Source organism: Globicephala melas, chromosome 1, assembly GCF_963455315.2.
Source record: "Globicephala melas chromosome 1, mGloMel1.2, whole genome shotgun sequence".
Lineage (NCBI taxonomy): Eukaryota > Metazoa > Chordata > Mammalia > Artiodactyla > Delphinidae > Globicephala > Globicephala melas.
In genome coordinates this window covers 16,875,308-16,889,464 of record NC_083314.1, presented here as the reverse complement: position 1 = coordinate 16,889,464, position 14,157 = coordinate 16,875,308, and the positions used below count along the sequence as shown (strand labels likewise).

At 38.3% G+C, this 14,157-nt stretch overlaps 1 long non-coding RNA gene across 2 annotated transcripts in view; it reads left to right on the top strand.

The window, feature by feature from the left end:
* LOC115859547 (uncharacterized) overlaps positions 1–13,895 on the top strand; it is a 345,784-nt gene extending 331,889 nt beyond the window's left edge. For both annotated transcript variants that reach the window (XR_009563647.1, XR_004042099.2), the window contains 2 exons: positions 10,839–10,879; positions 13,198–13,895. This is a non-coding gene — a long non-coding RNA (uncharacterized lncRNA). The remainder of the gene's footprint in view (positions 1–10,838; positions 10,880–13,197) is intronic.
* Positions 13,896–14,157: the final 262 nt, after the last annotated feature.

The following is a 14,157-nucleotide window of genomic DNA, read 5'->3' as shown; positions in this document are numbered from 1 at the left end:
CAGTTGTCCCTAAGTATCCGTGGAGGATTCATTCCAGGACCTCCCATAGATACGAAAATCTGTGGATGCCTGAGTCTCTTATATAAAGTGATGTAGTATTTGCAGATAACCTACACATATCCTCCCATATACTTTAAGTTATCTCTAGATTACTTATCACACCTAATACAATATGAATGCTGTGTAAATAGTCACCAGTGCATAGCCAATTCATATTTTGGGTTTTGGAAATTTCTAGGATTTTAAAAAGTATTTTTGATCCTTGGTTGATTGAATCTGTGGATGCAGAACCCACAGATATGGAGAGTGATTGTACTCTGTGATCTAGGACTTGTCTTCATTTGTCAGTGTACTTCCTGGGACTTTGTTGCTCATACCCTACACTCTTGTCATATCAAATGACTGACAGCTTCCTGAAGGTGCCAAGCTGCTTCATGCCCAAGTATTTTCGCACAAAACCGCCTTCCTTCACCATTCTCAGAGTGGCCTTAGAATACCTATTCTAATTTGGGAAATTAATTCAAAGATCTTCTCCTCTCTGAAACATTCCCCTCTCAAATCCTCCCAATCAATTAATTGTGCCTCTTTTAGTTTCATCACTGGAGTTGGTGCACACTTGTTGTAACACTTATCTACTGAAATTATCTTTTATTAGCCTTTCTCTGCAAATACATCAAGATTGTGGAGCAGGCACAGGATGGTATCTTATCCTACTTTATATCTCTAGCACCAAGCCTGACACATTCTAGACAATCAATAAATAATTGTTGAATAAATTAATGAACAAAAATGGCAGGAATACAAGAATCATCTTACTCATGGAAAGGCAGTTAAGGAGGTTAATCTATACCTCATTACTTTAAATTGTGTGTACTTTTAATAATGATTGTGTGAATTAACTAAATGTCACCATTACCAATTTTCTCATTAACATAGAAACATGTGACACCCTATATGCCTCTATTAATAGTATTCTATATTTTAGGAAGGAAAAATGCAATAATGAACCAAAACTGCTGCTTTATATATTGCAACTGAGCCTTCCCTAGAGGTTTCATACTAGACTGGCTTAGAAAGCCAATCCAAAGTAATTTGTGAGAGAGACTGGAAAAGAGCATAGCAGCTAAAAAGAAGGTAATTTCCAGTACTAAAGAATTACATTATCAGGGATATAAAAGTCATCTTTGCAATAATTTTCTGAGTTCCCTACTTTGTCAAAATTCAAATCCTTAACAAGAAATTGATCAGACTGTTTTTATCATTTTGAAACCTACTTTTTGTTCCATTTTAAAAGCAAAGTAAATAGCTATAAGTTAAGGTGCCCAAATTTGTGTGTAGCTTTAACAAAAATTATACCACCCTTATAGGTCCCATGATTTACAGTGCATTACTAACACACAATTCATCAAATGCAAATAAAACTACATTTGCAACTCTGTAATTTGGATGAGCTCACAGTTTACTCTAGCTCCATTCTGTTGGGTACTGTTATGCCTCACTAATGAGCTTTATACACTGTGTTGCTCTTTGTTGTTTGCCTACACCTCCAGATGTTAACCAAACAAGTTGGAAAGTAAAATCCCTAATTAACTGTTCTGTTTTATTCCATGATGAGACATGCCTCGCTGCAGGTGAAGGCTGGCAGTGCACAGGGTGAAGACTTGGGTATTCATGGGGGTCACTGGGAATTATTTATGCTCATCAGAGTGGGAAGCAAATGAGAAATTACTGTTCTTAAGAGAGAGTTGAGAAGAGATCAGCTACTAGATGTCAAATACAAGTAAGCAAGATACAGATGAAGAAGCTCTAGCATGGAAGCCACAGATTAAGAAGCAAGAAGACATTTGGGATCAAGGGCACAGGGAGTCTCGTAGGTAAAAGGGTGAGTAAGTCATGTCAAGACTAAAATCATTAATTAGAATATGTCAGGTGACTAAAACTCAGTCTTTACTTTCTGCTGTGCTCTTACAAGTTGAGGGATCGTAGGGCGAGTGTGCCTGCTAATCCAACTCCAATGTCCATTTAACACTGTACTCTTCTCCCCCAGCTTGGGCAGGCTTCGGGATGTCAACCTGCAGTGGGAAAGGGGGCGTGGACAGCTTTACCCCCTCCTCTTCCTGCTCACTTACCGCTCTTTTGCTAACTCTTCTATTCTTCAGTCCTGCTGTAGCAGAAGGGAAATGAGGACAAAGAATAGACTGATCTTTACTTGAGCTGGAGTGCTTCATGCCTTCTCTCTGGCAGCTGGTTAAAATGTCATCCTGGAAGATAATTTTGGCTGACTCTTCCTCTCATGGGTGGCTTTTGTGAGCTCTTTGAGATTTCTGCTCTTATGCTGACCCAGGGGATTACAGCTCTATTGAAAGTGAACACCTGCCACTCCCACTTTCTATCTGAGGATACACCCTTCGACCTCTTTCTGCTGAGTTTGGCTCACGTCTCCTGTCAACCGTGTTGATCAGGAATCATGCAGGATCCCTCTCCTATGTCACTGCCTTTCTCCAACAGGGAAACACTGACAAACTTGACAAACTCTGAGAGGCAGGGTGATTCCCGAACTATAACACTGTTGATTCCACCAACAGAGCAGTTGGCTGGTAGAAAACAGATTCCAATCTATGCTTGATAAAGCTTTCTTATGCACGAATCAGACAGCAGTCTTGTGTCTGCTGATGGCAGGACAGTATCTCAAGCTCTCTGAGTGTAACCCCTTTCTCTATGTTTGAAGCAAAAGGGAGCACTCACCATGCCTCCTTTACAGAAGGGAAATGAAGACTCCAGCATAGCATCAGCTCTCTCTGAAGAGGTCTCCACCATAACGTTCTCCTTAAATCTTCTCTGTTCCATCTTTATATTCTTGAATTTGTTGAAGCTTCCAGAAAAATGTAATAGATTCTTGGAGGCTTTCCTTTGTAAATCAGCATACAACGAGAGGTGATCTGTCTCACCTCACTTTGGTGTCCTGATACCAGGAAGAGTTTCATTCTAAATTTCTGTTCCTTATCTTTCTGAAACCAGCAGTTCTGAAACTTGATTCATATTAGAATCACCAGCAAAGATTTTTAAAATGTGGATATCTGCCACTCCCCTCCCTCAGCCAGAGATTCTGATTTAAGTGGTCCAGGTGAACATTTGTATTTTTTAAAAATCTCTTGATTTTAATATGCAATCAGGGCTGAGAACAACTGATATAAGCAAATGACAATTTATCTCTTTAGCCAACAGTTTTGGATGAAATAGCTCTGTATTGATTTTTTTCCCTCTATTTTTGTGGACAGAACTCTAGGCTAATCCCTCCAAAAACTATTCCTTATAAATTAATTTTAAGAAAATCTCCCACGTGAATTCTACCAAGGACTTATTATTGTGTTTAGAGAAGGATTAGTTTTTGTACCAATTTTAACTCAGATTGTTAACGTGTTTGTAGCTATTTTCACTCAATCAAAGTGGAAATCATACCATTAGCTGTTGATCAGTTGTATTTGTCAATACATATTAGTGTTCCCATGTATGAACATTTCTTCTCTGTTGAATAGGTTAAATTTATAAATTTCCTCATAATTTCAATCATTTTAAAGCATTACAAAAATAAGGAGAGAGGGAGAATTAAGGAAAATCAATAATAACAATTTTTCTTTGCAAAGAAAAAGAAAAAAGCCCATCCAAAGCAAAAGAATGCACATGAAATGCATCTGAAAGAAACACATTTCTACCAGTTCTGTCATGTCTAAGGTAAATTCTCCAAAGAGAGTAAGATGGTCTCCTGATATTCTTATTCCAGGAAGTTTTTCAAATTTTTCTTAAAGTCTTTCTTATGTTGAAAATCAGAAAGTTCTAATGTACAGAGCTGAGCCTAGTTGTCTAGTATTATCCCATCTTAAAGCCAAGTGCCTTTAATATCCAATTTTAACTTTAAAGGAAAAAGAAACCCATTGATTATTTTTCTGGATAGGGCTGATATTCTCAAACATCGTTAAAACACAAAAAAATAAATACAATAAGCTAGTTCTCTGCCTTCTGGTGCAAAACCCTTTTAAACCAGCAGTTCTACCTCTAGGAAGTCATTCTATAGATGCCATCTGTGTGTGTGTGTGTGTGTGTGTGTGTGTGTGCAGCCTGAATGGGAGGGGAGTCTGGGGGAGAATGGATACATGCATATGTATGGCTGAGTCATTTTGCTGTGCATCTGAAACTATCACAACATTGTTAGTCAGCTATACTCCAACATAAAATAAAAAGTTAAAAAAAAATAAGTTCAGCAGTAAAATAAATAAATAAATAGTATTAGGAAAACTGAATAACTACCTGCAGTAGTAGTTATACCACTCACAAAAATTAACTTAAAATGGATTAATGACTTAAACAAAGACCTGAAATTTAAAACTCCTAGTAACAAAGATAGGGGACAGCTCCTTTACATTGATCTCGGCAATAAAATTTTGGTTGTGACACCAAAAGCACAGGCAACAAAGGCAAAAATAAATAAGCGAGACTATGTCAAATTAAAAAAGCTTCTTCACAGCAAAGGAAATCATCAGTGAAATGATAAGGCAAATTACAGAATGGGAGAAAGTATTTGCCAACCATACATCTGATAAGGAATTATATCAAAAATAAAATAAAGAACTTATACAACCCAATAACAATAATGACAACAACAATAAAACCCCAAACGATCCAATTAAAAAATGGATGGAGGAACTGAATAGACATTTTTCCAAAGAAGACATACAGTTGACCAATAGGCACGTGAAAAGATGTTCAACATCACTAATAATCAGGGAAATGAAAGTCAAAAACGCAATGACGTAGCACCTGTTAGAATGGCTATCATCAAAAACACAAAAGGTGGGCTTCCCTGGTGGCGCAGTGGTTGAGAGTCCGCCTGCCAATGCAGGGGATGTGGGTTCGTGCCCTGGTCTGGGAAGATCCCATGGGCCGTGGAGCGGCTGGGCCCGTGAGCCATGGCCGCTGAGCCTGCGCGTCTGGAGCCTGTGCTCCGCAACGGGAGAGACCACAACAGTGAGAGGCCCGCGTACCAAAAAAAAAGAAAAAAAAACCACACAAAAAGTAACAAGTGTTGGTGAGGATGCAGAGAAAAAGGAATGCTTGTGCACTGTTAGTAGGAATGTAAATTAGTGTAGCCACTATGGAAAACAGTATGGAGGTTCCTTAAAAAATTAAAAATAGAACTACCATATGATCCAGCAATCCCACTTCTGAGTATATATCCAAAGGAAAGGACAACGGGATGCCAAGGACGTATCTGCACTCTCATGATCATTCATTATTCACAATAACCAAGATATAAAAACAACTAAAGTATCCATCAACAGATAAACAGATAAATGGATAAAGAAGATTCATGTATATACATATATATGTATATATATGTGGAAACAGGGAAATGTTGGTCAGAGTACAACTCTGCAGTTAGAAGAATAAGTTCTAGGGATCTAACGCACAGCATTGTGATTATACTTCACGTTATTCTAGTATAAACTTGAAAGTTGCTAAGAGAGTAGACCTGAAATGTTCTCACCAGAAAAAAAAAAAAAAAGGTGATTATGTGCTATGATGGAGGGTTAGCTAATGCTACAGTGGTAATCATATTGCAGTGTATGTGTATCAAATCAGTGCATTGTACACCTTTAATTTACACAATTTTATATGTCCATTATATCTCAAGAAAGCTGGAAAAAAGAGGCAGGCTTATCTCCATGTTCATACGTTGCATTTACACATTTATTTCTTTATTCATTCAACAAACATTTTGAATGCCTACTATATTAACTGAACAACCACCAATTCCTATTGCTTTGATGGAGTAAGTTGTGAGAAAAAAAGAGTGACAAAAAAGGGTCTAAACATTTCCATTCATTCACTCATTCATTAATTGACTCTGAAGAAATACTATTCAATAAGCACCTAACAAAAAAAATAAATAAATGAACACCTATCAAGTACCACATAAACCTATACAAGAGGGCTGGTACGTACCTCATCTATAGAAATTGCCCCAAATGGCCACAATGAGGACAGATTCTAAAATGTCCATCAAGCCAACCTGATACCATGTCGCAAACGCTGTTTCCATGTGCAGCCCTGTAGCAGAAAAATGGGTCCATTCTTTTATTAACTTGTTCATTAAAGGCTTATTGTTTTAACTCTCTATGGGCTTTTTCAGAATACAAAGTTGTACAAGACATACCCCCTACTATTAGATCTATTTGCCTTATTTTTTGCATTTTAAAATTTATAAAATATTTTCATTTATTACTTCATTTGATTCTTAAAAAACAAAACAAAACCCTGTGAAATAAGCAAGACAGGTATTGTTTTTCGCATTTTGCAAACGGAAATCAAAATTTTGAGAGTGAGTGTCTTGCTCAAAGTGGTCGAGATGAGAGTAGAAACCAGTGTGCTTTTTGCTGCATGTACCACAGACTTAACATCTGTCACTCCCACATTTTACTGTGGGAGTAATTGTATCTGTAGTTGGGTGGTTCACTGAAGAAGCCCTATAAAGAGGGAATCACAAAAGTGATGCATGCTTACCTCTAACTATTTATTTCTATTTCATAAATGTACATTTATTCTCCAGTCTTTTTCTTGTAGACCCATGCCTTTTTGTTATGCATGGTCAACTGATTAAAATTCCACCTAGTCCTTCTCATAGACTCACACCCATAACGCATCCATCATCTATGATTTCTCAATTTTGGTTCCTTTAAAGTGAGGCTGAAATTACGGAGATGTGTGAAGTATTCTGAATCCAGAATCCTTCTAGATGTTTATAATTTCTCCCGATCTTTTACAATCATTTTACCCACACCTAATTTAACAGAAGTATTTGTAGTGACCCTCCTCTTCCAAGTATTCCAAGACTTTCCAAAGTATTCAGTGTAGCTTTCAGTGTAACTCTCCTTCTGGGCTCATATTTTATTGCTTTACACCCTACTTAGTTACAGAAACAAGTGCATTTGGCACAAACGCAGTTGAGAGCAAGCGTTGTAAGATAACAATGCAAAGGCACAAACAGAAATGTTACGGAAGAGCCAAGAGCTGTGAACTATGGCTATCAGTCCGCATGATTTACAAAGAGGGTGGAGAGAAATCACTAATCTGATGAGTTTGTTAAATAGAGCTCAGTTAAGAGAACTTCTACAACAACAGGCAAATAAGAAGCTGCCCTCAAAGCCTGTTTATGTGTGACTGGAAGTATCTTGTACCTCCCGCAGCAAAACTGTAGACTCCTCAAATTGTTATCAAGTTGCATGCAGAACATTCGCCAGTACTGAAGAAAAGGCCGTTTCAGCTGGGTAGTCAGGGGGTTGACTTAGGCAGGAGGCTAAAGATAATGTTTTTCTAAGAAGCACTCGAGAGTGTTTGCCCAATCTTAAATGTAAAATCGATCTTGATTACAAAAACTTCAGATTCTTAAAACATAGGTTCTCTAGTGGAGTAAAAGGAATAATGACAACATTTGAACTTTATTCTAGTTGTCTCAGAGAGGGCTACTCTCTCTGCCTCCCAGCATAGGGTTTATTATATCGTTTGTGCTTAATACACATTTGCTGAAACTGTGACCACAAAACTATATTTGTTTTTTTGTTTTTTGTTTTTTATTGATGTATAGTTGATTTACAATGTTGTGTTGGTTTCTGGTGTACAGAAAAGTGATTCAGTAATATATATGTGTGTGTGTGTGTGTGTGTGTGTGTGTGTGTGTATATATATATATAGTTCTTCATTTTCTTTTCCATTATGGCTTATTGCAGGATATTGAATATAGTTCCCTGTGCTATAGTGTAGGACTTTGTTGTTTAGCTAATTTATAGTCTGTATCTGCTAATCCCAAACTCCTATTTTATCCCTCCCCCTTCCCCTTTGGTAACCATGAATTTGTTTTTTATGTCTGTGAGTCTGAAAAAGCCACCTGTGGAATAGATAAAAATTTGATTTGTTGGAGTGTTTAAGTTTAGGTCCCTCTCCTTATACATAAATATCTGCTCAGTCAGTTCTGTGTGAAACGTAGCAGTGTGGGGATAATAACTTTATTAAGTGGGAGATGTATTGGGGAAGGTAAATGTCTGGATCATTAAGAAAAATTTCTTTTGACACCCTCTTTAAAATTTTACCAGAAAATATGAACTTTATTCACCATGTGATTATCTAAATACTCTGACCCAGGGCTGAAGAATTGGCAAAATGTCCTTAAAATCTTTTCTTTTCTTTTTTTTTTTTTTTTTTTTTTTTTGCATACGAGGAACCCCATTGTGACTAGCTGTTCTAGACTGTTCTTATTTGTTAAGCTTTTGGGTAACCACCTGCCACGAAAAGTTGTGTGGCCTGTCTTATCATCATAGTTTCTGTGTCCTTTCGGTTCAGAGGCATTAGAAGGGTGTGGTTTTCCCAGTAAACCCTTGTTTGGACTAAACTCCCTTTGTCATTTTCACAGCCAAGAACTTTGTAATAATAATTCTTGTTTGGAACAATTTTAGTCAAGTTCATTTGAGTCACGATGTTGTGATTTCTCCAAAAAGTGCAGAATCAAAGCTATTCTTATGGGACATTTAAGGAATAGTCTTTCAGCTCTTATGCTGAATGGGATTTAAGTGAATAATCGAAATAGAAATAGGAGAGCATGCAATATTACAATTCGCAGGCAAAGAGGAATGGCAGATCCACTCCATGAAATGGTTGAATTTCCCTCTTCCTTGCCTTTTGTCTTCTCCTCTCCTTTTTTCCCCCCTTCTTTTTCATTTTTTCCTTGCTTTTTGTCCTTCTTCCTTGACTTTTTAGCCCTTTTCTTTCATGTAATCTATAATCTACTTCTGTTTTCTCTCCCTCATTCCCTCCCTTCCCAGCCACTCTCTTGGAGTTTCTGGCAAAGGCTTCTCTGGAGTGATGGGTGAGCTGCCATAGCAGGTATGGTTCTCAGTGACTGAGCTTGATTAGGCGCGATTCAGAATTGAGACAAAAATAGGAAGGAAAAAGGGAAGAGATCTGGAGCAGGGTACCTTCTCAAATGGAGCAAGATATGAGGAACACAGCATAATGGTCAGCATACTTGTTGTGAGTGGAATTGGGATGCCTGCACCGCGGCTTTCAGGGTGCAGGCTTGGTGATGTGCAGTGGGTGAAGCCTGGGGTGGGCTTCAGGGGGAGTCCTCCCTTTCCCTCACTCTTCCTATTCCATTGCCAGGCTTGTTTCTTGCTTTCTTTCTCTCCTTCCTTTATTGTGTTTTCTTCATGAAGCTATCCATAGACAGGGCGAAAATTAAAAACATTTAGGTACAGGAAGTATCTCTCATCCTTACTTTCTGAGTTTTTCATCTAAAGTGGTTATTGCATCAGCATTACTGAATGCATTAGAGACATCAGGGTGAAGTAAACACCATGGAGGAGACCTTCGGCGAGGAGGGAGACTGACAGGCAAGCAAATCGTTAGAGCTTGGTGTGATCTGTGGTGTGAAAGGTACCATTGAAACGCTATGGCAAGGCAGGAAGGTAGTTATCTGCTCGTGGCATGTTTCCAGGAACAAGGAGAGGAAGGAAATTCCAAGAGGGGACAAGGGGAATGCCAGAGATTTCCAAACCATTGGAGGGGAGGCACAGCCTGGCTTGAGGAATCTCAGTCACTGTTATTGAAGATCCTGACAAGGATCTTGGACTTGATTCTCTGAGCCAGTGCTGGCCTAGGCTGATCAGGTATTAGTGTGAGATAAAAGGGCAGAATGGCAGTAAGCCAAACAAAGAGAGATAAATATCAGGTGATATTGCTTATATGTGGAATCTAAAAAAATGATACAAGTGAACTTATTTACAAAACAGAAATAGACTCACAGACATAGAAACAAACTTATGGTTACCAAAGGGGGGGAAGGTCGGGGGAGGGAGGGTTAAATTAGGAGTTTGGGATTAACATATACACACTACTATATATAAAATAGATAACCGACAAGGATCTACTGTATAGCACAGGGAACTATACTCAATATTTTGTAATAACCTATAAGGGAAAAGAATCTGAAAAGGAATATATATATATATATATATATATATATATATATACACATATATACACATATGTATAATTGAATCACTGTGCTATACATGTGAAAGTAACACTATATTGTAAATCAATTATACTTCAAATAAATAGATAGATAAGATTATAAATTCATCATGTCACCTTTCCTGGCTCTAATCCCCATCCAGTGTAATTCAGGGGAGTCAGGAGGGCTTGGTTCAAATCCTGGCCCAGCCACTTACTTACATGACCCTAAGTACATTAATTAATCTTTCTGAGCCTCATTTTTCTTGTCAATAAAAAGATGATTCATAACACACACACACAACAAAAAAGAATGGCAAGGGGCAATCACTCCAGTGTTACCTACGGGATAACCTCTGATCGCATTAGTTATTGCTTCACATATTGAACTTTATCCTCAATTTTTGTCCCAGTCTAAAAAAGTTACTGATAAACTGCTATATATAGTACCAAACAATTGATAGATTACGAAGACATTGGAAATGTAGTCTCATTTGCACTTTTAAAGATTAGCCTATCAGTAATGTTTAGATGTTTGACAGGGCAAGACGGAAGGAGTAAAAAACATTGAGAAAGCTATTGCAACAGTCTGGACCAAATACTCCAGCCACAAAAAAATTGCTGGAGACTTGAACCATGTTGGGGGCAATGAAGATGGAGACGAAAGAATATAGTATCAGGATATTTAGCAAGTAGATGCTGATGGATCTAGTGATTATTTTGATGTGGAAGTTAAAGGTAAAGAAGGAATGAAGTAACCAGTAAATATCATTATACAGGGAAAGATGGGACTCAGTGCCATACCAGCAGCAGCTTCCAGGTATGTGAATTCTAAATAAATTTCCCATCTTTATACTTCAGCCTGGATAAATATCTCTGTATTTGTAATATGCTAGATTTGGCAGTTCCTCTGAGAAACACAGATTTTTTAAAAATTGTTATCTTGAATATCAATATGTCACATAAGCCTAGTGTTATTAAAACAACAGTAACAACAACTTAGTTTTAAAGGTGAAAAAAAAGATTGCTATGAATACACTTATGCAGGAACAGTGATCTCTGTTTTGAGTATATCAGGCATGGTCTTTACCTCACAATCAATAACTGCAATTCTTCAGACTTGACTGCAACTAAAGTTTATTCCAAATAAACAAGTCACAGAATGGCTAAGTGATTTGCCTGAGGGTATATATAATGAGCTGAATTGTGTCCCCTCTAAATTCATATGTTAAAATTTTAACTCCTAGGACCTCAGCATTTGGGGATAGGACCTTTAAAATGGTGATCAAATTAAAATGAAAGCATGAGCGTGGCTCTAATCCAATATGACTGTGGTCTTTATAAGAGGAAATTTGGACACAGATAGTTATAGAGGGAAGACCATATGAAGACACAGGAAGATGACCATCTATAAGCCAAGGAAAGAGGCCTCAGAGAAGCCAGCTCTGACCACCTTGTCCTTGGACTGTTAGGGAACTGCTGACCAAAACCACCCACCTTGGCCAAGCCCACTTGCCTGAGCTGTCTAACAGCAGGAGGTCCTAATAAGGAACAAGGTGCTGCTGTTGAAAACTAACCTGCAGAATTTGGGAGGGGCCAAAAGAGGGAGGAGACGACCAACCTCCCAGAGTCCTTCTTGCTGGAATCCATTTTGGCTGAGAAATGTACACGCCACCAGGAAGGATAGTGAGTCATACTATGGGCCAAGCAAGATGATTGGCCTGAGATGGCCCCAAAACTAACCCATCACCATAAAATCTGAGACTGCGAGCCACATGGCAGAGCAGTTCTCCTGGGTTCATTTACCCTGCTGCTGTCCAATTTCTTTTGCTTTATCAGTACATGTGTCTCCTCAGGCAATTCATTTCCAAGTTAGACAAGAGCCCACTCTTGGGCCCTGGAAGGGCCCCCCCACTTCCTGCACCAGGACTTCTAAGCAGTGGGACTATGAGAAAATAAATTTCTGTTGTTTAAGCTGCTCAAGCTATCATGCTTTGTTGTGGCAGCCCTAGCAAACTAACACAGTGCACGACTCATAAATGGTCTAGACCTGATTGGGACTCTGGCCAGTCTGACTCCAAAATCTATGCATTACCTGAGGCCCTCTTCACTCCCTACGCAAGAGGAGAATAACTATGGGCTGAATCATCACGGCTCTCACTCTAACTAAGGAGTGTGTCACACCAAGAACTTCCCCCACTAGATGAGCTGCTATTCTAGACTGATTATGATCTCTTAACTCATGATGACAATGATTAGTGCAGAAAGGTTTTAAATTGCTATACTATATTAGGGGAAGAAAAATAGAATTTCATGACAGTGTACCAAAGCTTTTGAACTCTGGCTTCCGTAGATGACTGGGAACTTACTCAAGGCTAAGAATGGTATTCTTGGATTACCCAACTGATAGAGAAAAAAAGAACAGTATTTGATACAGCTAAAGCTTTGCAATGAACTAAAGGAAGAAAGGAACTAGCTAAGTTAAATACTAACTTAAACCACAACCATTTGGCTAAGCCTGAGGTTCTTCTACCTCAGAGTGAATGTTATATTCCTTACATAGACTCAGGATTTTTGCATTCTTTCCTAATGATATGATAGTTCTGCCTGACTATGACAGTTGCTGATCTAACACCAATGACAATAACATCACAAATCAATTTAGTTGCTCTGTTCAGAGCTTCTAAATGTTTCTTTTGCAATATGTGAACTTCCTATAACCTAGAATTTATGAAATGGAACCATATGTGACCTCCATACTTTCCCAATTTTCAGAACTCTATCCCACTAAAAGAATTCTTTTAAAATAGCTGGCTAAGAATCATCAGGTAAATCATGTTACACGGATGTTTATGAAAAATTTTGACTTGGTCTCTGTGAACATCTATTTTGTCACTTACTAAAGCATGCAGAGTGTTAAGGAAAATTATTTCATCATATCTCATAAATTTCTTAATATGTTTGATCTCTAACAGTATTCTTGCCCTGTGAAGAATTAACATTATCATGATTTCCCAATAATAATTTTAACATTTTAATTCTCTATTTTTTTTTTTATAAAAAAGTGTGTTTGAGGTCTCTGCTAAAATTCTTTTTCTCTCTCTCTCTTTTTTCTTCATCCTCACTGCCCAATCCAAGCTCTTATCACCCATTCCTAGATTACTGCATCCAAGCTATTCTGCCTCAGGCTGCTATCCCTAACCAATTCATCCTACACATCACTGCCAGATTAATAATTCTAGACCAGGGCTTCCCTGGTGGCACAGTGGTTAAGAATCTGCCTGCCAATGCAGGGGACATGGGTTCAAGCACTGGTCCAGGAAGATCCCACATGCCATGGAGCAGCTAAGCCCATGCACCACAACTACTGAGCCTGCGCTCTAGAGCCCACAAGCCACAATTACTGAGCCTGCAAGCCACAACTACTGAACCCACGTGCCACAGTTACTGAAGCCTGCGTGCCTAGAGCCTGTGCTCTGCAACAAGAGAAGCCACCACAATGAGAAGCCCGAACACCTCAACAGAGTTGCCCCCGCTTGCCACAACTAGAGAAAGCCCACGTACAGCAATGAAGACCCAACACAGCCAAAAATAAATAAATTTTAAAAAATAAATAAATAATTCTAGACCAGATCTTTGTGTTAACTCTGCTGCACAGAAAACATCCATGGTTTCCCATCCACTAGCTACAAGTTAAAGTCCAAATTCCTGAGTGATCCATAATCTGGCCCCACTCAATCTTCCAAATTTTCTATCCTTACCTTCTAACACTCCCTCACGGTGAGCTAGCTAAACTGATTTTCTGAAATCCTACGGAACTTACTGTCTATATTATTTTTTCCTATCATTAATCAAACATGGTTTTCAGACATCAGTTTTTATCTGATTTCTTTTGCTAGATGCCCAAACACCTTAAGTGTTCTTCATTAAATTTTATTATTCATAAAATAATCAATGTCAATGTTGTTTGCTTCTTTGCATCCCTCACAAAGGTTAATGGAAATGATTATTTCTGTGACTTTCAAGAGCTATTTTAAATTTCCCTACAGAGGACACAAATGTAAATAAGGCATGATTCCTGTCCTCAAGCAGTTCACC